At 41.0% G+C, this 26,858-nt stretch overlaps 1 long non-coding RNA gene across 1 annotated transcript; it reads left to right on the forward strand.

Annotated features, from left to right (window-relative positions):
- The first annotated feature begins 612 nt into the window (after positions 1–612).
- LOC115850621 (uncharacterized) lies at positions 613–23,460 on the forward strand. Its single transcript, XR_009562337.1, has 6 exons — positions 613–999; positions 15,634–15,761; positions 17,720–17,826; positions 18,859–18,934; positions 19,906–20,036; positions 23,029–23,460. It is a non-coding gene; the product is annotated as an uncharacterized lncRNA (long non-coding RNA).
- Positions 23,461–26,858: the final 3,398 nt, after the last annotated feature.

A 26,858-nucleotide genomic window follows, 5' to 3' on the forward strand; every position in this document is an offset into this window, starting at 1 on the left:
CCACCCACGCCGCGGCATTGACAATCTCCTTTACGCAAAGTGGACCAATTTCAGTGTTAATCTCTTCTGAAGAATACCTTCCTGGCCACATCTGGAATAATGTTTGTGGTTGCCGGGGCCCCACGCAGTGCGCACATGAGATTAACCATCCCCGTGGCGATGATGACACTTTATTTTCTCCCTTGACCATTGTCACTACTCTTCCAATTAAAATGGCAGTGCTATGAGGGCAGGGCATTTCCTTTTTTGCCAGTACTGAGCGTCCGCGGTCTGGTGCCTAGCATAGGCTAAATACACGGCATTTTTGTGAACAGAAGCCAGGATTCCAGCTGTCATATTTAATAGGAATTATAGTCTTATTACTGTGTGTGTGTGTGGGGTGTGTGTGTGTGTGTGTGTGTGTGTGTGTGTGTCTGTGTGTGTGTCTGTGTGTGTGTGTGTGTGTGTTACGGTATGTCGAGGTCAGGAGTCGAACCCGCCGCCACTGGCCCTGAGAGGTTTGGCCGGATCCCAACTTCGGGCCGGTGGGTGTGGCCAGGGGCAGCCGATGACGTGCGTACGTGCGTGCGTGCGTGGGAGCGTGCGTGCGTGGGATTGTGCGTGCGTGGGAGCGTGCGTGCGTGGGAGCGTGCGAGTCCAGGAGGCGGTCGCGCGCGCCGGGAGTGTTTCAGTGCGGCCCCCGGCTCACTGTGCTCGCCTCACGCCGGCCCGAGTTCGCAGCAGCGCTGCGGGCCCCGGGCCTGTGACCACAAAGAGGGAGCCGGGGCCCGGACGGGAGCGCGGCGGCGGCAGCTGAGGCCCAGGCCAGGCCCCGTCCCTTCAGCCGCCCGCCTGCCCGTCTGCCCCGCCCCCGCCGGCGGCGCCGCGGCCCTCCCCCAAGCGCCAGACTAGCGCGGTGCGGGGACCGCGCGCGAAGACATGGGGGAGAAGCTGGAGCTGAGGCTGGAGTCGCTCTTGGGGACCGAGCCCGCCGTCTACCCGTGGCCGCTGCCGGTCTACGTAAGTGCCGCCCGTCCCCTCCTCCCGGACCCCCACCCCTCCTCCCGGACCCCCGCCCCTCTTCCCCCACGGCGCGCGCTGAGCCCACCGAGAAACGGAGCGACTCGAGTCGCCAGACCCTCTTTGGAGCCCCCCTTCCCGCCCCGCCGTGGTTCTCCGCGGCAGTTTCCAGCCCCCGCGCGCAGGGTGGGCAGAGGGGAGCCGGCGCCGGCCGGGGGCGTCGACTCGGCCGCGGGGACCCCGCGCTTCCGAGGGGCGCCTGAGCCGGTCTGCGGTTGGCTCTGCAGGGCTGGGGACCCCGGTCCCCCCGGGCCTGGACTGCCGGCGGGCTTGCCCTTCTGTACTTTAGGATCTGACATGTAGGGTTTCTTTTTCCTGGTAGTTTATTCTTAGCGCTGTCAACGTGCTTAGTTTTTTTTTTTTTTTTTTTCAGGGCACCCTTTCCTCCCTCTCTCCAGTTTTTTTGTGTTTCTGTTTTGTTTTGTTTTAGTTAGGCATTTTGTCCCTCTGATCTTGAGTGGGTGGGCTGGCAGGACACTTGGAGAGGAGGCGTTCTGTCCCCTGACCTTGAGTGGCCTTTGGAAAATGACAGGCCAGACGGAAATTTACCTTAATTGATATATAATATTGTATCTGTCCAAGGTGTACAATGTGATGATTGGTATATATATAGTGTGTGAAATGATTACCACAATAAGTTTAGTTAACCTTAATTCACATAATTACAAATGTTATCTTTGTGATGAGAACTTTCAAGATGTACTCTCTTAGCAACTTTCAAACATAAAATACGGTATTGTTAACTGTAGCGACCGAGCTGTACATTACATCACCATTACTCCCTTGTCTTATAACTAGAAGTTTCTACCTTTTGATCGTCTTCCCTCATTTTCCTCACCTCCAACCGCCAGCTCTGGCAACCGTCATTCCATTCTATCATGAGTTCAGTATTTTAGATTTCACATATGAGATCATAAAGTATTTATCTTTCTCTGTCTGACATTTCATTTAGCATAATGCCCCCCAAATCCACCCATGTGGTCACAAATAGGCAGGTTTCCTTCTTTATCACGGCTGAATAATAGTAGGTTGTATGCATCCCATTTTCTTCATCCATTCATCCACAAAAAAACACTGAGGTTGTTTCCATGTCTTGGCTCCTGTATTGGGTTGGCCAGAAAGTTCATACAGTTAATGAATACACTGTTCAATAAAACTTGGTGAAAATGAGTCTTTCATTTTTACTTAAAATAAATCTTTGACAAAGCCAGCTAGGCATCCCTTTGCGTAATGGCTTATATCACATTGAAATATTTTAAACATGTGAACAGTAATAGCTGAAATGACAAATGTTACTAATATTGACACAATTTATCGAGGAGAATATGTTAGAATATGTTAAAATGCAGATGGACAGTGAAAGAACAAATATAACTTTTAACTAAATATTGTCTTGATATTTAGACCATTGGTTAAAATCATGATAACAGGTTTCATCCATTTCAAGGAAGCAGAATATTTGCAGATCACTTAACATTTACTAGGTATGTTCTCAGTCTGGAAGGATATATTTCACTGACATGTGTCATTTAATTTAACCACATCCCTCTGTAATAGATAGTGTTATCCCTATTTGCAGATAGGAAACAGGCTCAGAAAGATTAAGAATGTTACCTAATTCTAGTAAGCAGCCAAACCTAAACTGATCTAATTCCAGGGCAAAGCTCTTTCTGACACATCAGTGTGGGTCTTTATCTCTTTGAGAATTGTTGAACATTAAAAGCCTTCTTCCAGTTAAATGCATAAAGAAACAACATGAGCAATGACATAACAATACAAGTCTCACGAAATAATTGGTGTGTTTGGCCTTGCTTTTGTTGATTGATCTTTTGCAAAATTGCTTTTCTCTGAGATATTTAAAGTGGACTTTAACTATTTTCTTGGAAGACTTTCCTAAATTATACCTATCAGAAAGCTGCTTTGCTTTAAGGCTGAAGAAAAATGAAAGCTTACTTAACTACACTTAGGTGCCAGGGTCATACTATGAGCTCTACACCTGCCAGGATTCACGCTAAGATAGATAGGGTGGCTCAGCAAACTGTCCATAGTCCTGTGATTCCTTTCTGATATTCTGAAGTAGAAATAATTTAATAACTGTTCACAAAAGAGAGAAACACTGTTTCTTGGTCCTCAATATCATGCTGCTGTAGGCTAATTCTTTCTCTCTTCTGTCGCCCCTTAGTATAGAGAGTGTGTTTTGGGGACCCTCCTTCACGATCTTCTGCATTCCAAGAGCATCTTACATAAATCCAGGACTTCTCAAGCAGCCAGTTTTGCCAGATGGTCTTAGGGTTGGTTGTACCCCTATATGTATAATCCTGAACTTCTCAAGTAAGGTCCTTAGAGAGCATAATGGCTAAGAGAATTGGTGCTGATACCAGACCTGAGTCCAAATACTGCCTATGCCCCTAACTAGCTGTGTAACCTTGGAGAAGTAACTTAAGCCCCTTAAAGGGATTAGATTTCTCACCCGGAAAATGGTATAATAAATGCATCTACCTCATATGGTTAGTGTGTAAATTAATGTAACTTGAGATGGTGCATGTTAAGCATTAGCACAGTGCCTGTCTCTTGTTAGTAATACCTGCTTTTATTATTAATTATTCTCTTTATATTCCCAGTTCCAGCTAGGTGCCTAACATATAATAGTTGTTCAGCACATATTTACTGGATTGAACCAGCTCTGAAATTTAAGCATTGGGTCAACAGCAAAGTAGTCACCCCACCATCATTTCTCCCAGAGAAAGGGAGAATAGATGGAAGCCAGCCATCATACTTTCTTTTCTTATTCTAAACTTCCCATCCAGCCCCAGCAATAAAATAATCTTCCTGAACCCCAACAATTTCAAGAATTTTTCAAATCACACTATTTGAAAATAGTTGGGTTGCCCAGATCTAATATGTCCCAGGACCCCAAGGTCACCAAGCTTATATTAATGAAGTCTAGTTAAGATAAATGATTACAGTTAGTAAACCAACTGCTTATGAGCTCATTGGGCTTTTTAAAATTTACTATCTGCGCTTCATAGAGACACAAGTATTTTGCTTTTGTAGGACGCTCAACAGTCAAAGTAGTCTTTTAAAAAGCACAAATCAGACGCTATTATTGCACTGCTTCTAACCTCTAAAGGCTATCTATTGTAAAGAGATTAAATTTTCAACTACTTAGCCAGGCTCACAGAGACCATGTGCTCTGGTCACTTACTACATCTTTCCCTGACCTTCATGGGGTTCGAGGCACAGTTGTCTTTTTCAGTCCCTCAGATGCAACAAGCTCTACTTCTTGCTCTCCCAGCTTTAGATTGGCTAATCCATGTACCCAGACCAATTTCCCTCTTATCGTTAAGGTCTCGATTCAAACGCCACCACTGCTATCTTGACCAAAGAGACCTGCCTCCTCAGTGCCTCTCCATCCCTTTGTCCAGTCGTATTTCTGTCACCGTACAACATTTATTTACATGTTTACTCTGTCTTCCTCCACCACTGGACATTTGCTTAAGAGCAGGGACTTTGTAACTTTTTGCTCACCACTGAATCTTCCAAGGCTTGCAGCACACACTGGCACATAGGTGTGTAGGAAATGTGTGTCTAATAAAGAATAAATACGTGAATAAAAAAAAACTGTGAAACACTAACACAAGAATATTCTTCCTTCAAAAGAATAATGAAAAATAATTTCATTCAATAAGAGTCATTCTTAGTTACTGATACGTGACTTAGTAGATCCCATTCAATTTAAAATGTTCCCTTTTTTTCTGATACTTTCACAAGTCATTGATTAAATGTTGCTCACTTTTAAGGCCAGTCTGTGAGACATTATTTAACTTGTCTACTCTAAAGTTCCAGCATTAACTCAGGCGGGGCTTCACCAAGTACTGACCATGTGACCTTGGCCTCTCATTGCCTCAGTTTTCTCATTTGTAACATGGGTATAATAATCGGCTTATTTCATACGCCTATGAGGAGGAGAACTTTACATATGTGTGTGTGTGTGTGTGTGTGTGTGTGTCTATATATATGTATTTAAACAGTGTCTTAGAATAGTGTCTGGCACCTGATAAGCATTATACAAGTATTGACTGCTGCTACTAGTACTGTTATGAGAACTAACTGTTGAGAATAATCCTTCATATAGTGGTTTATTCCACTGAAGATAAAGGAAACTCATAGAATATTAGAAATCAGATTAAACACAGAAAGCCAGTAAAATATACCAGGACAGAAGATGATGAGAGTGTGAAAGCATAGAGGAAAAAACATGGTTTTTGTATTTCTTTTTCTTTTTTAAAGAAGGAAAGAGCCTAGAAATAGGACAAAAACTATTCATTGGCTATACTGACATGGAGACCCCTGGTGACCTTCATAAGTAAAATTTCAGGACAGTGGGCAGAGAGATTACGGTGAGAGAAGTCAGGTGGATGTAAATTATAGAGTAAGTGGGACGTGAGGAAATGGAAACAATATATGATGATAACAATTTTGAAAAGTTCAGACATGAATTGGCTAAAGAAGATATGCAGGGATTAGAGGAGGAGGGAGGCTTTCGTGTTACACGTACAGTTTTCAACATTTTAAGTTGGAGTTACTAGTCTAGAATGAGGTTGAATTTTGGCAAGAATCATGCATAAGGAGTAGAATGGGTTGTAGAAAATGCAGTGCTGTGAAGTACTTGAGAAGATGAGAGAAAATGAAATGCTATCTGTAGTGCACGTGGCCTTTGAACTTGAACTCCTGTAGTGAAAGGGAATACAAAGATCAATGCAAATGCTAATGAATTAACGGATTTGGCAGTGGACTATTTACTGACTTCTGTGTTCCTAATGAGTTAGGAAGCGCCTCACCAGCTCAGAGTGAAGGAAGTAGAGAGGATGGAGGAAAATTTGAGGAGGGTAGGGAAAGCTTCTAAGAAAATAGTCCTTAAGGAGAATTAGAAAGAACTTACTGTAAGTCAGAGCAATATTTCCAGTCTCGAAAATCCATTTGGAGTTGGTGATTATCAATTTATTGGAATACCAATTTTCCCTGCCACATGAGTTTTCTCCGGCTACCTGGATATAAGTTACACAGAGGCAGAAAAGAATGAGAGATAACAATCGAGGGAAAATACAATTAGTATTTTTGTTTACCGTTTTCCACTTCCCCGCTCCAACTCTGGGGAGCCTTCATGGACATGGCTGCCCTCCCAGCCTCCAGCAGCACTCTGTTATCAAAGAATTCAAAGAAATGGAACATAGGTTTCCAACTTATTAATTTAGCAAAATCAAAAATTGTGTATAATGTTTTCTGTTGGCAGAGATTTTTGCAATATAATTTGGTTCCATCTTTTGACAAGTAATTTGGCAATGTCTAGCAAGATAAAAATGTTAATAGCTTTTTACACGTTAACTCTAATTCTGGAAGCTTATGCCGATAAATAATTTATAATCCAGAAAATTATTATATAAAGATGCTCATTGTCATGTCATTTGTAATAACAAAAAATTGGAAACACCTTTAATTGTTAACAATAGGAAAACAGTTTAGGAAATTATATCCACTTAGTAGAAAGTGACACAGTTACTATATTATAATTACACGATGATGGAGCAAAATAAAATAATGCTTAATAAAGAAAGAATGAAGAAAGCTGACCTAAAATTGTGTCTTCCTTGTGACAGTAATTATGTAAACATATCAATATTTATTAAAACTTAAAACCAAAATAAAGTTTTAAAAGCTCTGTACCAGTAATGGGGATTTTATGTTTGTTTCAAAATATTTTTTAACATAACTCTTATAATTTTGTTTTGTCTACTCCTTTTCTTAAGAATTTCTGACTCTTACCTCATTTTTCATTTCATAGTTTCAAATAAAGTCAGCAATTTTATCATCAGAGAAGATTAGACTTATTTGACAGTTCATAATTCCAAGTTATTTGGTATAAAAAGACCATATACACTTGTAGGTGCTTTCAAAATAAAATTTCGAGAATTTTTTTTTTTTTGCTTAGTCTTTCCTAGTATGGAGATGAAGCAAACTACCTAAAATTGCTAGCCATTCTTTTTTCATTTTTCTCATTTTATTGATTTATCTTGCCCTTCACAGAAATGATAACAAATGAGTCTGCAGTTGCATCTGCCAATTTCTTAAATCCTCTATTATCCACATTATGAAATCATACTAGTATGAATGCTTCCAGTATTTTCAGAGCTCTTTAGTTAGTATACTTTAGCATTCTGTATGAAGTATCTTATGTAAGTGTAAAATTTAGACTCAACTTCTGGAAGCTTTTGATTTCTTAGTTCAAAAGTGAGAGATCCTTAGTTCAGCCATAAGATTAACAATTACTTGTATAGTAAGAAGCTCCTAATTTATTCTTTTATGGATACCTGGCAGTTTTCTTGCCATTTCTCGGAAGTTCTCTATTAAACACATTCTCTCTCTGTCTCTCTCTGTCTCTCTCTGTCTCTCTCTGTCTCTCTCTCACACACACACACACACACACACACACACACACACACACACACACACTTGGTGATTAAAAGCACAGATTTTGGCATTATGAAATCTAAGGTTCAATTTCCAGTTCTGTAGTTTCTGGGCCACTTCACTTTAGGCAAGTAACCTAATGTCTCTGAACCTTGTTGTTTTCATCTGTAAAATAGAAATTATAATTATATCAGACAATCCTCAAAACATCCGTAATGATTTTAGAGTTTCAGAGTCAGGTAAAAGCAGGCACTCAGTAAATGGCTAGTGCTTTTATTACTTTATTATTATTTCGGTCTTGGTTTTCCTTGAGTCTGTGAGTCCCCATAATGAAATGTAATTTCCAGTAGATTGAGTAACACCTGTTTTCACCAAAAATTTTAACTGAGTTCATTACTTTCTGTGCAACCCAGATTAGTTTTCTGCCTCTTTTTCTGTGCCGTATGTAGGTGTTCAGTAGATTTATTTAATAAATGTATGAATGCTTGAACGCGTAGATGAATTTTTAAATGCTTCTTTTTGAGAAGGTAGAACAAATGTGACACAGTAGAACAGATAAGAAAATAATCCATGGAAAAAATGGCAAAGTCATGTATGTGCCCAGCGCCAGCCTAAGAAGAATTGCTTGTTTTTTTTTTTTTTTAGGAAAAATGTGTTGAATAGCTTATTTTAATTATTTTTAGAAGTTAAGTACAGGGACTTCCCTGGCGGTCCAGTGGTTAAGACTTCACCTTCCAATGCAGGGGGTGTGGGTTCAATCCCTAGTCGGGGAGCTATGGTCCCACATGCCTCGCAGCCAAAAGCCAGAACATAAAACAGAAGCAGTATTGTAACAAATTCAATAAAGACTTTAAAAAGTGGTCCACATCAAAAAAAAAAAAGTTAAGTACAAAAATTTGCTGATGATTTACATATTTAGGACCAATAAAATAATGTGAGATTAGCTGTACTAAAACAGAATGTTGAGCTACATTCACATTAAGTGACATTATATAGTCTAAATTTATGGAAAACTTCTGAGATGGTGAGTGACCTTTGAGCAGAAAAAGACGGAGAAATGGCCTTTTCTGCATTCTATTGTGCCTCTAAGTAAAATGCTTGGTAATCTAGCTACAAAACTCTCTGTCATTTGGCTTTAGGCACCTACTGTGATTTACCTTGTGAAGATCAGATTTTGCCATGGAGAGGATTTGTAAAAGTATCACACGTTCCAGTACCGTTGGCAACCACAGCTACCAAACACTCCCATTTAAATTGATGAACCTAATATCAGATGATAGTATCATTTCCTTGTGGGTGTTCTGGGGAAAGGTGGGTAGGAAATATATACAAGTGAATACTTTATTGACTGAAATAACAATTCATCATTTTGAAAACATAAAATACATTAAAGTTGTTATAGCATCATCTATTAATATTTCACTGTAGTTTAGACATGGCCTACAATCAATGTTTTCTGCCCTTTGAAACAGAACCATGCTTGTGGTATGCATTAATCATATAAAAGATGAAACACTGAAAAGAAATTCAGCCTTTAAAGACAATTTGCTTTGATTTATTCAGTGGGTTCTCCTAAAAAGTTAATACCAAGAATTATTGCTTGTTAAATTGGAGTTACAAATTCTTTCAGAGTTACTTAGTATTTTCTTTAATATCAGTATCAAGGAAGGCAAAGCAAATTTGCATATTTATTAGGACATACAGGCACATAATCATAAAACAAGAAAACACAACGTTTTTATAGACTTTATTTTTTAGAAGTGTTTTAATTTTACAGAAAAATTGAGAAGATAGTATAAAGTGTTTCCATATACACTATACCCATTTCCCTCTATGATGATCAACTTATATTAGTATGTTCCATTGTTACAATCAGTGAACAAATATTGATACATTATTGTTTACTATAGTCCATACATTAGTCCAGTTCCTTAGTTTTTACCTAATGTCCTTTTTCTATTCCAGGATTTCGTCCAAAACATCACATTACATTTAGTTGCCATGTTTCCTTAGGCTCCTCTTGGGTTTGATAGCTTCTCAGATTTTCCTTGCATGACGTTGGCAATTTTGAGTAGTTAGGTTTGCGTAGGATGCCCACTACTAGAATTTGTTTGATGCATTTTTCATGATAATATTGGGATTATGTGTTTTGGGGAGGAAGACCACAAGAGTAGAAGGGTTATTTTGTCAGATCACATCAAGTGTACAAAGTATCAATATGCATTATGAATGCTGAGGTCGACCTTGATCACCAGGCTGAGGTAGTGTTTTTCAGGTTTCTCCATTGTAAAATTAGTGTTTTCCCTTCTCCATATTGTACTTTTTGGAAGGAAGTCAATATGCTCAGCCCACAACTAAGGAATGGAGAGTTATGCTTAAGATGGAGTACTACATAAACTATTTGGAATTCTTTTGCACTGGAGATTTATCTATTCTCCCGCATTTATTTACGTATCCAATCATTTATTTATATCAGAAGAACTCATGGATTTTTATTTTATACTTTGGGTTATACTCTAATTCTACGTTAGTTACTTTGTTCCTCAAATTGCTCTAGTCCTGACCCTTGTGAACTCTTTTCAGTTCAGTGGCTCGTGTGCCACTCTGAGGTATCCCCATCCTATATATTTTTTTGGAACTTCCTTACTTTCTGACACTATAAGATGGTCTTGTATATAAACCTTGTATATTTACTGCCCCAGTCCTAGAATCAGCTACTTCTTCAAGGATAACCAGGTCTTTTTAGTGGAGCACAGTATTAGACAGCAGGGTCTGGGTGTGGGGTGTGCTGATTGCTGCCCGGATGTCATTGTTTCTAGATCTCCTCAGCTGACAGAGCAAAGAGGTAACATGTGTGTACATTATCCATGTATATGCACATGTCTATAAGTATCTCTCTACATAACCATGTGTATTAAGGTAATATGAAGCAATATTAAGCTAAACATGAATGTATATTGATGTTTCCAACTTTAATCTGTTACCACATAGATCATCTTAGCCTCATCTCTTGCTTATCTTTAAATTTCAACTCCGGCAAAACACTTGACTTTTAGAAGTATGAAAATCAAATTGTAGCTACTTTGGGAAGCCACATCATCTAGCAGAATAATTCTGAAAGGGCAAGGTGTATATCATCAAATTTTAATTTACAGTCAGCAGTACTTTGTAACATCCATAGGCCTCCAGACCTCTGCTTCCAAGAAGATGAAGTAGCCCATTTCTCCCAGGTTCTTCCACTTAAAACTAAAACCCTGAACATAACAACAGACAAACATAGGAAGACACTGAAAGGTGGAAATGAGAAGGCAGACTTAACTAGGGACTTTGGGACTTGAGGAATAACATGGTGATGAGTCCCCTGTGTTTCCTGTTGCTTCCCATACATCCTGGAGAGGGTATTACAGGAACCCCCAATCAATAACCACCAACAGAACAACAGACGAAAAAGCTTCAAAAAAGAAAACACAAAACCCCCGTTCCCCCTAGCCAAGGTGTGAGGAAAGGGGTTGCCAAAGACAGAAAAGCGTTTGGGCAATAATATACACACTACTCGAGCCAAGTGCCAGTGGAATATTGCACCCATCCCCTATGTCCTGTGGTTTCAGTTGGGCCAAGCTAGGATTTGATCTTCCACACCACCCCACTCCTGCCCTCCAGAAGAGGCAGCGCTCTGATTCGCCACCAGGGCTGTTTCAGTGTGGTGCAGTGGTGAGCTGAGCCTCCACCCCTTTGCATTAGCAAAGAGACTTTCAAAGGTGGTGCCTGACAGGCTAGTTAACACTGGGCTGCCCTCACACAGTCGTGGGGTCCAATGGTGGGACCTAGCCTCCGTCTCTCCCTGACATCGATAAGAATAGGATGTTACAGGTTGGAGGGAGTAGGCACCCCACTAACCCCCAACACATGGTGCCAGTGAGACCCAATGGGGTGCTGAATCCCCATAACCGTCCTGAGGCAGTAAGACAGAATGAGATGGCACAAGCAGGGCTAGTTGGCAGTTCTCTTCCTCTTACCCTGGTGTCAGTGGGGCCAGCAGGTAGCTGACCCTCTACCCACACCCGGCATCAACAAGAAGGAATGAAGTGGGAGGAAGGACAGCAAACACTTCACTTCTCCCCTCCCCTGGTGTCAAGAAATCTACTGGGGAGATGAACTTCCACTCCTACTAAAAGGCAACACAATGATATTAATGTTCCCACTTTTGGGGGGAAGGTGTCAGGAGGGCCAATAGGATAACTGAACTTCTACTTGATCTGTCTGCAGTGAGAGAATGTAAGTGCCCACTTTTGCTGGGGTATTGACAGGGCCCAATGGAAATCTGTACGTAACCCCCCAGTCCTCATACTACACCTCCAATAGGATGACTTCCTTCTAAAAAGTAATAATAAAATTAAATGGGATACAGAGTCATGTAATAACTCACAATGTTTAGAATCCAATTGAAAAATACTCATGGCACCAAGAACCAGGAAATCACAGAATAAATGAGAAAAGACAATAAACCTACACCAGAACTGAGTTAAAACATCTATTGAAATTATCAGACAGGGATTTTAAATAAGCTGTCACATAAATGCTTCAGTTAGCAATTATGTGTTCCTTGACGGAAATGGGAAAAACAGAAAATGTAAACAAAGAACTAGAAGTTAAAAGAATAAAAACAAATGAGAACAGTAGAACTGAAAAATACAACAATCAAAAAACTGTGCTCAAGAGTAGACTGGAGATTACGAAGCATAGAATCATGAACTTAGAAGAGATCAATACAGTGTACCAAATATACAGAGAAAAATAGACTGAGGGGTAGAGATGGGAGAAAGAACAGGATCTCAAGAACCTGTAAACATTAACAAAAGCACTAACATTCATATCATCGAAGTTCCAGAATGAAAAAAGAGAGCACGTAGGACTGACAAAGTATTCAAAAAAATAATGACTAAAAATTCCCAATTTTTTAGAAGACATAAGCACACATTCAAGAATCTGAGCAAATCCAAAGAGGAAAAACACAAAGGTATCCTTGTCAAGATGCGTCATAATTAAACTTCTGAAAAGTAGAGACAAAAAAAATCTCGAAAGTGGACAGGCAGAAACGATGCATCACTTATTGAGAAACCAATTCCAATGACAGCATATTTCTTGTCTAAAATTATGGAGTCAGAAGCATTGACATAACATTTTTCAAGTAGTAAAAGAAAAGAACTCTCAGCCACAAATTCACACTTTTTATATCCACTTTCTTGTTTGACTTATGTTAATGGACTACTAACTCATCTTTCTATATCCGGGTCTGCCATCACACTTCTCCAAAAATCTAGTCACAGTATTTCCAGAGTGATCTTTCTGAAAAACAAATTTTTCTTATAAAAATACCTGACTGTGTTATGAAACTTTTCTCTCTTCTAAGCTATCAGGTAAAACCCTTCAACGGATTCCCATCTTTCTTGGAGTAAAATCTCACATCCAAACTCTCTTTGTCCTTTTGGGCTGCTGTAAGATTATCCTGCAGCTTGGGTGGCTCCTAAACAACAGGAATTTTTTTTTCTCACGGTTCTGGAGGCTGCAAGTTCAAGAATAGGGTGCCAGTATGGTCAGATGAGGGCCCTCTTCTGAATCACAGACTTCTCATTGTATCCTCACATGGCAGAAGAGCTTAGGGAGCTCTGTGGGGTCTCTTTTATAAGAGCACTAATACCATAATCATTTCCCAAAGGCCCCACCTACTAATACTATCAGCTACGGAAATTAAGATTTCAACGTATGAATTTGGAGGGGAACACAAAGACTAGACCATAGCACTTACTATCCATACATGGACCATGCATGATCTGGCTTCTACCACACTCTCCATTGTCTTCTTTTCCTACACTTCAGTGAGCATTTCTCTCTTTTTTTTTTTTTTTTTTTTGCGGTACGCGGGCATCTCACTGTTGTGGCCTCTCCCGTTGCGGAGCACAGGCTCCGGACGTGCAGGCTCAGTGTCCATGGGTCACGGGGCCTAGCCTCTGCGCAGCATGTGGGATCTTCCCGGACCGGGACACGAACCCGTGTCCCCTGCATCGGCAGGCGGACTCTCAACCACTGCGCCACCAGGGAAGCCCCAGTGAGCATTTCTTATACTGATTATGAATGGAACTCCTTTCTGGACTGATCCTTAACCATTCATTTTCTGGCAACCGTGAATTTATCTTCTCTTTTCCTCAAAACTTCACCCTTCCTTCATGTTACATATCCATTTCAATTGCCTTCTACAGGAAGCCCTACTGATATCCCCAAATACTACTGTCCACAGCATGAATTAAGGTCTTACCGTGCCTTCCTATAGCACTCTGTAATATCTTTTACGGTAACTATGGATTTTCTTATTTAAGTGTCACAGTACATTGAATTCTAGGTGGCACTATAATGATTTTAGTAACAGTAACACTGGTGCCTAGTTTAAGCCATGACATACTTTAGGTGTTCAATAAATGTTTGTTGAATGAGTGAATGAATGAATGGTCAATTTGAAATCTTAATCATGTTACCTTTCCAAAATCTGTTAAAAGATACCACCGTTTTCCAGAAGATTAGGGATTTAGGACCTTAAACTTGATTTAACAGAGGAAATTTTTACTCATACATCATGCTTAAATACCTCAAAGTAAAACCATAAACCCAGGAATTTAAGGTTATCCATTTGGACTTTCAAGCCAATAATTGATATCTCCTGCCCCGACTGTATTAGGTGGTTTTGATGCTCCACTCATATCTCCCCAGCACTCATCCTTCCAGTATATGCTGATAGAATCATGCTGCCACCTGCAATTATCCACCTTAGGGCAGGCCAGAAGTGTACAGGAGTTAATGTATCTGGGTGTAGCTTTCAACCAAGGACAGAGGGGACTGGAAGATAGGTACTTCAAGTTTCTCACCGATTCTTGGGATGACTCTGAGACATGTTCCGTAGAGTTTCACAGAACTCCCCTGAAGTACTGGCAGCAGTTCCCTGCAGGAGTAATTTTTATTCGGTAATGCACCTTTGTTGGCTTCCTTCCATGCCTCCATTCTCAATTCCCACTCCACTTCTGAGTTTTCTGGAAGCACCTCCCAGATGAGCAGTTTGCACTCAAATTATTGCCTCAAGTTCTGCTTCTAGGGGAATTCAATTGATAGCCTCCTAACAACCCAGTGCTGCTTACAGAGCCGTCACTGGTACAAGAACCAAGGCACGGCACATTACGTATCACTCCTCCTAAATCCTAATATTTTTAAACAGATAAGAAAGAGCATGACCTTGAAGAGAAAAAGAGTTTATATGAGGATGGCCAATGGATAAAGGGAAGGAGAGACAGTGCCGTTTGTTTTCCATTAATGATAGTGTGAAATGTATGGGCAGATGGTCTAACAGGTGTGACTGTAATTTGAGGAGCCTGCTCCCTTGGTTACAGAAAACTGCTATTGTTATTATTATGGAACCACAACCTCATGACTTTATTGTTTCACTTGATGTAACCTTCTCCTTTACCCTTAAGTCTTTCTACATCACTGAATTGCAGCCAATAGATTTATTTTCTCCCTATGGCTCCATCACAAAAAAAGACACACATGTGCGCGTGCGCGCGCACACACACACACACACACACACAACACAGAGTTTTGTTTATGCCAGTGCTAGAAAAGACAAGCTCATGGTGCATGTATGCAATGGATATTGTACATTACAGGTCTCTGTGAAATAGTCTTCTGCAGGTTCCTATCTTTATTTTATGAATAATTAACTTTAGTAAAGTTAATTTCCTGAAGATCTTGTTGAAGACTGAAGAAGTAAATTGTAAAGAAAAAGACTTTGAAACTTGCCCTTTTTGCCCTCTCTTTGTGTCTTAATGAACAAAGGATAACTGGGCCTTTTTTGAAGCCTTTGCTTGAGTTGAAGACACAAAATGCAACCTGTACTCTTACCATAATATGTTCAGTTCATGAGTACACAAACTTATAAACCGTGAATTTCCCTAAAGTTACTATACCATTTAGAAGATGTTTGCTTGGACGTTTACTTAAAACCAAACAATTGAGGTCTATATGTCCAAATAATTTCCTTCTCTCTTGCTGTCTCCATTTCAGTTTCCTGAGTTTCTGGGAAGGCCTGGTTTCCCCAAAGGAACGATTTCTGGTAGAAGTCTGAAGGTCTGACCCAAGAAAAACAAATCCAGTACAGCCAATGAATTGAGGACAAGAAGGTTTCCAATCAGGTAGGAACATTTAATCTCATACATTACGATCACCTTAAGTAAGGTGTGCTGATAGCTGGATATGATTTAACTGCTTGGAAAAAGATGCATATGTATTATATAACCTACCCCACAAGGAAGCTGTTCTCAATTCCCTTAGAGGTTGTGGTGTTTATCAGAGAGTGCCTTGGGGGAAAATGAATACAATAACAGTATGATGCTTTTTTTTTAATTTTTAGCTCATTGTTGCTAAGTACACTTGGTGATCTTGGTGCCTGTGGTTGAATCCCAGGAGGTTAGACATGTGGAACAGCACATTAACCCTCTTTAGTATTTTCTCCCAAGACAAATCATTTTTATAGGTTGTCTCCATGGTCTTCTAGTTGCTTATCAAAATTAAGCATCAAGTCTTCTAAGTGAGCAATAGCCCCAGTCAGTGTGAGGAAATCAGCTTGGTTCTTATTGGGGCACAGCTTCTTGGTCTTGGCACAAAGTGAGTTCACATAAGGAGTTAGAAGGAGGAGAATGGGGCATGCGAAAGGGGAGTTCTGTGTTCTCATTTACCTATGCATGTTGAAACTCCACTAACAGCTTTATTTTCATTAGCAATTTGTGATAAAAACTTAGGGTAAAGGGAATAATGAAGCTGTCCCATTATATGGCAGGACAAAAGATAGTAGTGACATCAAAATCAGGGCCTATCCATCTCGTTTGCAGTTATATACTGAGTGTTTAGCATAGCATTTGACCCCTCATCAGTATTCAATAAGAGGATGCGTGTTGAATGACTTAGGGATGAATTAATGAATGAAAAAATTTAATATGGTAGAAAATGTGTTTTATCCTTGTATTTTCGTGTGTTGACTTCTGTATTTCAAGACCCAGCACTGTAACTGACCTATAGAGTATAAGCAATAAAATTGGTTGAAAGAATGAATGAGTCCCCACTATTCTAAGAATAATTTTAAGACCAACACAGATCCCATATCTGCCAGAGGTATCCAGAGGTGAAAGCCTGGATCTCAGCTAGTGGTAGAGCTGACAGAATTTATCTAGTTTTCATAATTTACAGCCCATCCCATTACATTTAGGCATAGTACCTACATGAGCCATACAATTAAATGTTGACTGAAAAACAATGCACAACCTAGAAATTGAGAATTATGTTTTATGTGGAGGACATACTGAGGACTGAAGTCAGGAGACAGCCTCTCAGATAGCTCTGAGGGACTGTTCTGAAGAGGTAAGGGAGGGCACAGGGTATTTAGAGGTTCTTGCAAAAAAAAAAAAACCAGGTAGTTGGAACATCAAAAGATTACTGTTAATTAAAGAAACTAGACATCTTAAGTTAATAAATGTAGCACTTTTCTATATATGATGAGATGCAAGAATCTGGTCTCCTGGAAATCAGTCCCTTGATGTTCACTTTAATTATCTAGGGCCAGTATCCTGTTTTCTCCATCCTGAATCCCCTCAGGGTACTGGGTGTGGCTTCAGTGGCTGATGGCTTGATGGCTATAACATCCTGTGTTACTGATAAGGCTGGCTACATTCTTTCTCCACATAAATGACTTGAATATGGATAGTGAATCTGTGGATTTGCAGCATTTGGAGCTGCATTTGGAGCATTTTTATAAGGACAAAGTTAAGGCAATTTCAGAATCACTAGCGGCTAAAATTGCTATTTACACTTTTCCACTGGTAGGTAGTAATCTGCTGTTGCTGTCTTCAGTAATCTGCTGTTGCTGTATTCCCAAGGGATAACAAAAGCCATTTAATTCAAGAAAGAAATGTAAAGTTTAGCACAATGCAGCTTCCACAAAACCAAACACACAGCCAACTCTCGCAGATATGAAGTAGTAATCTAAAATAGAATCCTGGAACTAATTGCAAAACAAGAGCAAATGTACTCATATTGGATCATTTTATTGTTTTATTAATATTTGATACATATATGTATTTATTATTAAAATTCAAAGTTGCTATATGGGCCGCGCGCGAAGACATGGGGGAGAAGCTGGAGCTGAGGCTGGAGTCGCTCTTGGGGACCGAGCCCGCCGTCTGCCCGTGGCCGCTGCCGGTCTACGTAAGTGCCGCCCGTCCCCTCCTCCCGGAACCCAGCTCCTCTTCCCCAACGGCGCGCGCTGAGCCCACCGAGAAACGGAGCGACTCGAGTCGCCAGACCCTCTTTGGAGCCCCCCTTCCCGCCCCGCCGTGGTTCTCCGCGGCAGTTTCCAGCCGCCGCGCGCAGGGTGGGCAGAGGGGAGCCGGCGCCGGCCGGGGGGCACAGACTTGGCCGCGGGGACCCCGCGCTTCTGCGGGGCGCCCGAGCCGGTCTGCGGTTGGCTCTGCAGGGCTGGGGACCCCGGTCCCCCCGGGCCTGGAATGTCGGCGGGCTTGCCCTTCTGTACTTTAGGATCTGACATGTAGGGTTTCTTTTTCCTGGTAGTTTATTCTTAGCGCTGTCAACGTGCTTAGTTTTTTTTTTTTTTTTTTTTTTTTTCAGGTCACCCTTTCCTCCCTCTCTCCAGTTTTTTTGTGTTTCTGTTTTGTTTTGTTTTGTTTTAGTTAGGCATTTTGTCCCTCTGATCTTGAGTGGGTGGGCTGGCAGGACACTTGGAGAGGAGGCGTTCTGTCCCCTGATCTTGAGTGGCCTTTGGAAAATGACAGGCCAGACGGAAATGTACACAGGCGTCCGGTGATTCCAGAAATGCAGGGTGTCGGGCTAGGTGGGCGCCCGGCCTCTCGTCCCCCGTGGCGGCGTGGTGCGCGTGTTCTTTGTCTCAGGGTTTACGCTTGGGCCCCGCAGCCCACCTTCCGAAGGGAAAGCGCAGCGGGCGCCTTGGGCCGGCGCCTTTGGGGCGCCCTTTCGTGCGCTCGGCCTGCGGGGGACCGGCCTCCAGGCGACCCGGCGGGGAGGCCCGCGCGACCCGGCCCTCGCGCGGGCTCCGTGTGTGTCAGTTTGTGGAAAGTGTGTCGCGGCCGGTGTCGGGGTCGGGACGCTGGGACCACCTGGGAGCCGATGTAGAGGGATATGATTTCCATTTTCAAGGCGCATTCATCCTATGCAGGGAGACAGCCTAACATAAAATTTGCCTAACAAAAAATATATTAACAGGTGGAAAGACTATCTCCCAGTTGAACGGCGGATGCCTGGGACTCGTTTCACTGCTTTCAAAGTTCCTTTAAAAAAGGTGAGCAAAAGTTAATACCGTATTCTTCCAGAAATTTGAATTCACCATATAGAGCCCTGGCTCTCAAGCCCGTCGTACTCCATTTTCCCTTTTTATAGCAAATACTTTTTAATACCTCTTTTACTATCCAGAAATGGGATTCATAGACAAATACAACCAAATTTTGTACTTAATTAAAAAACAATGCAATGCCCTAACTATAAATAAAGAATAAAGTAATTTATAAGAAAGTAATATGTATCTCAGTATGTAAATGTTTGGGGATGACTATACTAGAAATAAAGAAATAGTTACTTGTAGCATGAATGCAATAAACTATGGACTTTGATTGGTAATGATGTGTCAGTGTTGGTTCATGAATTCTAACAAATGAAGCACACTGGTATGGCATGTTGATAATGGGGAAGGCTGTGTGGGATGAAGGAGAGAGGGTATAAGTGGGAACTGTGTACATTTTGCTCAGTTTGGCTGTGAATCTCAAACTGCTCTAAAACGAGTCTACTAATTTTAAAAAAAGTATGTGTTGCTGACACTTGAATAACCAAAGAGATCAATGGAACAGGGTACATGTATAAGCCAAATACATGAAAGAATATTTAGCAGTGAAAGCCATCCTTCCTATATGTAGATATTCAAGAAGTATTTATTTCTGTGTCTATTTTCAGGCACTCTGCTTGGAGCTGGCAATACAGTGGTAGGCAAAATGGATGTGGTCCCTGCCTTCTGGGAGTTTAGAGTCAGGTTAGGAGACCAACATGAAATAAACAAACACAGAAATAACTATATAGAAGTGAGCTTATTTTCTTCCGTCTAATCTCTCTGGAAGAAAGGATTGTAATATCGCTTGTAAACTCCAGAGGAGGAAACTTTACTTTGAATCTCATATGTTAGCATCACAGGGTTTGAATAAATGGATAATGTAGTACAGGATTTTAAACATATGTTCTTCCTTATTTTATTCTTTCTGACAGAGTTTTGAAAAGAATCTTGCTCCAGAAGAACGTTTCTCCCCCTTGGATCTCTTAACAAAATCCAAGGACAGAATGAAGAACTTGGGCTGATTATTGACTTAACAAATACTCGCCGCTATTACAAGCCAGAGGTAAATGGAAGCCGTAATTGAAAATGACCTTCTTTCTGATACTGTAATAATTCATAGTAGTTCAGTAGTTATCATCTTAAGCTAAGGTGAATCCTGGCCTTCTCTCGTGGGTTCAAAAAGGGAAGCTAGTGGTTTCCTTAAATACACGTTTGTAATTGCTGTTTCAAAATGAGATTAAAGATATGAATTGAACTATAGTATTTGGCAGTAGGCTCTAGATATGCTTAAGAAATTCTATAAGCTTCCATGTTCTATATTTTGAAAATGAAGTAAACTTTTAGTAGTTACAGTAGTATCCTAAAAAGAAAGAAAGGTATGTCCATTATGTCTTTAGCACTTATTTTAAGCAGTTGCCTGAGCGTGTTTAAGCATCACTGTAAAAGACAATTGTTCTCTAAGTTTTATGCTTCCTTTTCCTAATGCCTTCTGATATAGTACAGAAACCCATATATTCTCTTGGCCCATGTAGGACATTCCAGTGCAAAAGAATTATCCTTCTTCTGACCTGTTCCATGGCCTTGGGAGACAGTAACACCTAATGTCTTTTAGTATTTATAGAGCAGTTTGCCATTTAGAAAGTTCTTTCATATCCATTGACTTAGTTAATCTTCACAGCAATATTTTGCTCTTGAAGTGGAAGTAGTACTGCTATCTCCTACTGAGTGCTTACCCTGCACTAAGCTCAGAGGATAGACAACTACAATTACTAATTTTACAGACGATGAAACTGACTCTCGGAAAAGGAAGAATTGGAATTTCAGCTCTGTCATTCCTTTTTTTTATTGTGGTAAAATACAGAGAAATCATATTTATTTTAACCATTTATAAATATGCAGTTCAGTGGCATTAAGTACAGTTACAGTGTTGTGTAACCATCACCGCTGTCTATAACCAAAACTTTTTCATCATCCTCGACAAAAACTCTGTAACCATCAAACAGTAACAACCCCATTTTCCCTCCCACCAACCCTTGGTAACCTCTATTCTACTTTCTGTCTCTGTGAATTGGCCTATTCTAGGTACCTCGTGTAAGTGGAATCTGCAGTATTTGTCCTTCTGTGTCTGGCTTATTGCACTAAACATCATGTTTTCAAGGTTTATCCATGTTATAGCACGTAATGAAATGCCGTTTCTTTTTTGGCTTAGAAAATCCCATTGTGTGTATATAGACCATAGTTTGTTATTCAACGGTTGATTGACACTTGGTTGTTTTCCACCTTGTAGGTATTGTGAATCATGCTGCTATGATCATTGGTGTACAGATATTTGTTCAAATCCCTGCTTTCAGTTCTGTTAGATGTGCAGCGTAGGTAGTAGCAGAGTTGTTGGATCATACGGTAGCTCTACACTTAACCTTTGAGAAAGTGCCAAACTGTTTTCTACAGGGTCGTCTTGTTTTTAAACAATTATCACAAATTTTAAGCATATACAAAAGTATAAAAGTACTGTGAGTGTTCCTTGTATACCCATGAACTCATCCAGCTTTCTTATTTACCAACTGATGGCTGTCATGTTTTATCTGTACCCCCACCTGTTTCACCCCATTCCATATTATCTTGAAGCAGCTCCGAGACAGCATGTAATTACACCTGTACGTTTTTGGTACGTGCATTTAAAATATAGGACTTTTATTCCTTAATATCATTTTTTAATATTAAATACCCAGGGAGTGCTCAAATTTGCAGTTGTCTCCTAAACGTCATAAAAAATTGTTTATAAGAATTTTGAATTAGATCCCAATAAGGTCCACACTTTGCCGTGGATTGTTAGGTCTCTGAAGTCTTGTTTAATCTATAGGTTCTCCCTCCATGTCTCTCTCACTTTTTTTTCCTCCTTGAATTTTGTTTTTAAAGAAACCAGGTAATCTTTCCCATCTAGATGTCGATGATTACATTCCATGTGTTGGTAACATATTCTTCAGTCCTTTTATTTCCTGTAAATTGGTAGTTGATCCAAATGAAGCTTGCATGTTTTGTTTTGGCGAGACAGTTTCATAGGTGATGATGTGTTCTTCCATGGAGACATATATAATTGTGTCTTTCTGTGGTATTAGCAGTCACTGATGATTCATAGCTACATCCATTAATTCAGTTGAGGCTTCAAAGAATGGTGAATTCTGTTGTTCTTTTTTTCACTTATTAGCTGGGTATATTTGTACGAGGAGAAGATTCCCCTCATCAACTGTTTGGTTGCCCAGTTGTAGAGGCATGATTCTCTTCTTTTATTTAACAGTTTTCAGAATAATGAGTTGATTCACAAATATCCTCCAGTGGTGAGCAGTTTTGTAAAATTTTATTTATTCCTATCACCGTGGACTCCGTTACAGTTATTATTCTAACTGAGGCCCTGTCTTTGGCCAGTTGGAGCTTCTCGGTGACTCCTGAGTCCTTTTGACATGACATCAGTTGTTTCTAGACTTTTTCAGTGGTCAGAGCTAGGAAATATGTATGTTTGTTTTTAATATTTTTAAAATATGTTATAGGTTCCTGCTGCTACTTTCCATTTAAATTCAGAACTAGAGAATTTTCACTTATCCTTTTCTGTCTTCTATTGATAGTCTACTTTCTCCCACCTCAAGAATACCAGTTCTCAACAATGCCTGAAATTGCCTCTATTTCCTAATTCGAATCCAAGTTCTTCTGACTCTGTTCTACTACTCTCCTTAAATCACAGCCGCTTTATGGCCCTTGAAATGTAAGATAGAACATAAGTGTAGGTAGAACTCTTTATATCATTTTGAGTTACATGTGCATTCATTCACATAGATCTGCTTTTCCTTTTGCATGCCTGGTAACTGTCCGTTCTGCAGTTTTAATGAAAATCAAGTGATAATTACTGGTTAAAGCAGCTTTGGAAAAAATGGCTCTCATCAGAATGACTGACATACAAAGTTTAATGTACTCTCCTGGTTTATAGTCTGCCTTCTCTAATTAATTTTTTATTCTTTCGCTACAAAGGAAATAATACATATTTTCATGGTTTTGCCTTATAGGACTTACCAGAAACTATTCCGTATTTAAAAATTTGTACAATTGGGCATCAGGTGTCAGATGACGACGCTAGTTTTAAATTCCAGTGTGCTGTTAATGGGTTTCTGAAAGAACATAAAGATAACGGTGAGTTGCTTTTGTTTTTGTTTTTGTTTTTCCTTTACCTGAACTTTGGTATGCATTTTGAGTGGGCTTGGGGGTTTTTAACATTTTTAATAGTTCTGACATTAGTGTCAAGTTGTGTTTGGTAACATTAAGGTGGAAATGTCAGATGGTGCTAATAGAGTACGGTGTTTTTCCTGTTTATGGTCACAAACAATTTAGTTTAGTTTGGAAAGTGATTTTTGTGAGAAATATGAACTGAGCTAGCTTACTTATCTCTTTTTTAAAAATTTGAATGGAAAATACATAAAAACATTAAAATGTTCTTGTGTCCTATTTATTGGTTGAGAGGTGGAAGAAAAGGTTAAGACTCTCGGGTTCTTAGCGTACATAAAAGAGAAAACAAAAAGCAAAGGTTCCGAGTGAGACAGATCCCTAGAAGCAAAACAAAACAGAGTGGACCAGAAGAGCGGCTTCCTCATCATATATGTGTTTAAGATATTTTTGCCGCTTTTACACTTCGGTGCAAGTGAGGAAGAACACTACCACCTCTTATTCTTATCTTCAGACAGGAAGAACTTAAAAGGCTGGTGTTTTCTTGTTTCCGCTTTAAGATCTACTCTGTTGATAGTAGGTCTTAATAGCGTGTGAATTTTAAGGATCCACTTGCCTTTTTCTAGCATCTAACTATCAGAAGGAACGTGGTGTTTGCCATGTTTTAAGACTGAGGAATCTTTTGTCTTTGGAACACCACTGACGCCCATGTGAAAGTGTTCATTTTGTCCTCTTTCTAAATTTAGCCTGAGGAGTGTGCACTTTATTAAATAAACGTAACAGACAGTAAATATCCGTGTATATATAAAATGATGCACGTATATACATAAAACAGGGAGTAGGGGAGAAGGAATAGAGATGGAGGTGGGAAGATAGGGGATAGGAGGCGAGAGAGAGAGAGAGAGAGAGAGACGGGAATTTCAAGATAAATTTTCATTCTATAACCTGGTTGCTTAATGCAGGTACTAGCTCTTAAATATCTTAAGCCCTATTCACAGATCTTCCGTGTACTTTAGCTTTAAAACTTGAGAGGCTTGGCCTGTCCTGTGATAACCAGGGTGTCTAGAAAGGAGGCAAATTACCTGATTTGTTTAAACTGTAGTCACAGAAATGTTCCCTCTTAAGATGTTAGGGTGCAGCTGCCGGCCTACTCACTTCCTCCAGGCTCCTTTGTGTGTGTTCTGTCTGTTCCGCGTGGGCTAGAAGATCCTTACAAGTGCATGAGAACACGTTTGTAAACCTTGATTGTTCACATGTTATACCAAGTGTAGTCCATTGCATATGCTGACTCCTCTGTGGGTCTTCTGCATGCAGTGGGCTAACTTCACCATGCTGTCTGCCATTGCAGTCTCAGGACCTTAGTTATGATCCATTGGTGACTCTCCTCTGCTGTAAGGCCCTCCCACAGGTGCCAGGCTCACTGATAATGAGGAGGAGACTATACTATGCACTCCCTAGAATTGGTAGAGACTCAGAAAATAAATTGTTTCAGTAAACACCGAGAGCCTTATAGGTTTGTTGTTAGGGCACGGGGATACAGAGGTGAGTAGAAGTCTTTGTTCAGTAGCAACTTACAGTTATCTAGGAAGAGAAACATGTAGTGAGTATAAGTGGGTTAATTATGATAAAAGAATCAAGTGCAGCAGGAACATAGAGGAGAAATTGAGGAAGGCCTGACTGAGGAGACAGCGTTTGAGCTGGGCTTGGGGGAAGAGGATTTTGCCGGAATGAGGAAAGGACAGCCCAGGTATTGGGGACAGGTACAGAAGGCACAGGGCTTGAACTTGTGCTCTGGAGGGGCAGCCTCTGGTGTGACTAGAGGGTAGTGTGAAAGGGCAAAGAAGTCATACATTGATTTTCAGCAAATATTTGTATAACACCTTCTAAATTGAAGGCACTGTTCTAGGAAGTAGGAAGAGAACAAAGTTCTTGCCCTTACGTACTTTCCATTGTAGTGGGGGAGAGAGATGAATAAATAAGTCAATATATGGAGTGTCAAGCGGTGGTAAATGCTTTGGAGAATAACAAAAGAAGATGAAGAGGTGAGGGAATGTGGTAGGTGATCAGGGAAGTCCCCTCTATTAAGATGTCGATTGAGCAGAGCCTTGAAGTGAGAAACAAGCCATTGGCTATCTGGGAGAGTGGAGATGGGGTGGGAGGGTGTGTTCTGGGAGAGTGGAGATGGGGTGGGAGGGTGTGTTCTGGGAGAGTGGAGATGGGGTGGGAGGGTGTGTTCTGGGAGAGTGGAGATGGGGTGGGAGGGTGTGTTCTGAAGCAGAAGGAATAGTAGGTGCAAAGTCCCTGAGGCACGACTGTGCTTGGCATGTTTGAGGAATAGTAAGGAAGCCAGTGTGGCTGGACAGGGGAAAGTGAGTGAGGGCAGGGCAGTAGAGAATGAGATCAGGGGAGGCTGGCAGGGCAAAGGAGGGAGGTGGATGATGTAGGTCCTTGGAAGTCATAGTTTGAACTTCTAATTCAGTTGGAGAGACAGACTGATACTTGTTTATAAAGAGTTCTCAATGCTATGCTAACAACCTGGGCTGTATTCTGTGCTAAGTGAAGATGTTCAAGCAACAGAGCAATCCAGCCAAGTTTATATTTTAGAAAGATAACAGCGTCACTATCCAAGACACGTTGTAGACTATGTATATAGTATGTGTATAGTGTGGTGCTCTTCTATAAACTACAGGATACCTGTTATGTACAAATACTTACATACAAGATACAAGTGTGAATGTAAGCACTTGGGAAATATCTGGAAGAACCACACAAGGAATTGGGAGAGTCGGACAACTTTCTATGTCCCGTATGATTGGAATTCTGAAGGGTACACACACGAACTAATGGACATGTGCTACCAGCCTCCAGCTAAGGAGGGAGATTGCAGGCATCAGAATCCTCTTTACCAATCAAGCGCGTTAATCCGCCTGCGTGATGACAGTCATCTCGAGACGCCACGCGGTGGCGCATGCGCGGTAGAAGGAGGTTCGCGAGCTGCGTGGGCTTGTGCCTAGGCGCCTGTGGTTCGTGGCCTTGTGCTGGCACCAGGGACGCCGGGTTGGCGACTTTGGCAGTCCTGGCGTTGGGTGGGCGGTATCTTGGGGGTGACATGAGCCAGTTCGTTGGCCACGAGGAAGGGCGGAAAGCACATCCCGGAAAGGTAATACGCCTTGGCCCCTGGGCGTTGCCGGTGGAGCTCAGAGCCCCTGGACCTGGGCTTCGTCTCTTGTGCTGTCGCCTGTCACAGTGGCCCCCGCGCGCTGGCCCGTCCGCGCTGTGCTAGGGGGTACTGGTCGTCTCGCGGCTCAGTTCACAGTAACTGAAAGGGACAGTGTGTGATGTTCTGGTTTCTCCCCATCGTTTTAAAAGGGAGGCTCTGGCCATTGCTCCTCGGGTAAAATGCAGGGGGACTGCTTTTTAAGATGGGACTGTCAGTGTTGGGGACCCTCCTTAATTACCAGGATGGAATCCCCTTCAGTTCCTCAAGCTGTGTTGTTTAGGCACAGAAAATGTGAGTAATAGTCACTGGAACTAAGTTTGAGTGAAAAAATGCACCGGTACCCCCGAATTTTCCATCGAAACAGTTGATCTGTGTTGTCTCTTGGAATTATAAAGGGCGTACAGTTGCTTCCTAACCGGTGTCCTTTGAGAGCTCTACCTCTGTACGTTCAAAGGA

This window comes from Globicephala melas, unplaced genomic scaffold (assembly GCF_963455315.2).
Source record: "Globicephala melas unplaced genomic scaffold, mGloMel1.2 SCAFFOLD_506, whole genome shotgun sequence".
NCBI lineage: Eukaryota > Metazoa > Chordata > Mammalia > Artiodactyla > Delphinidae > Globicephala > Globicephala melas.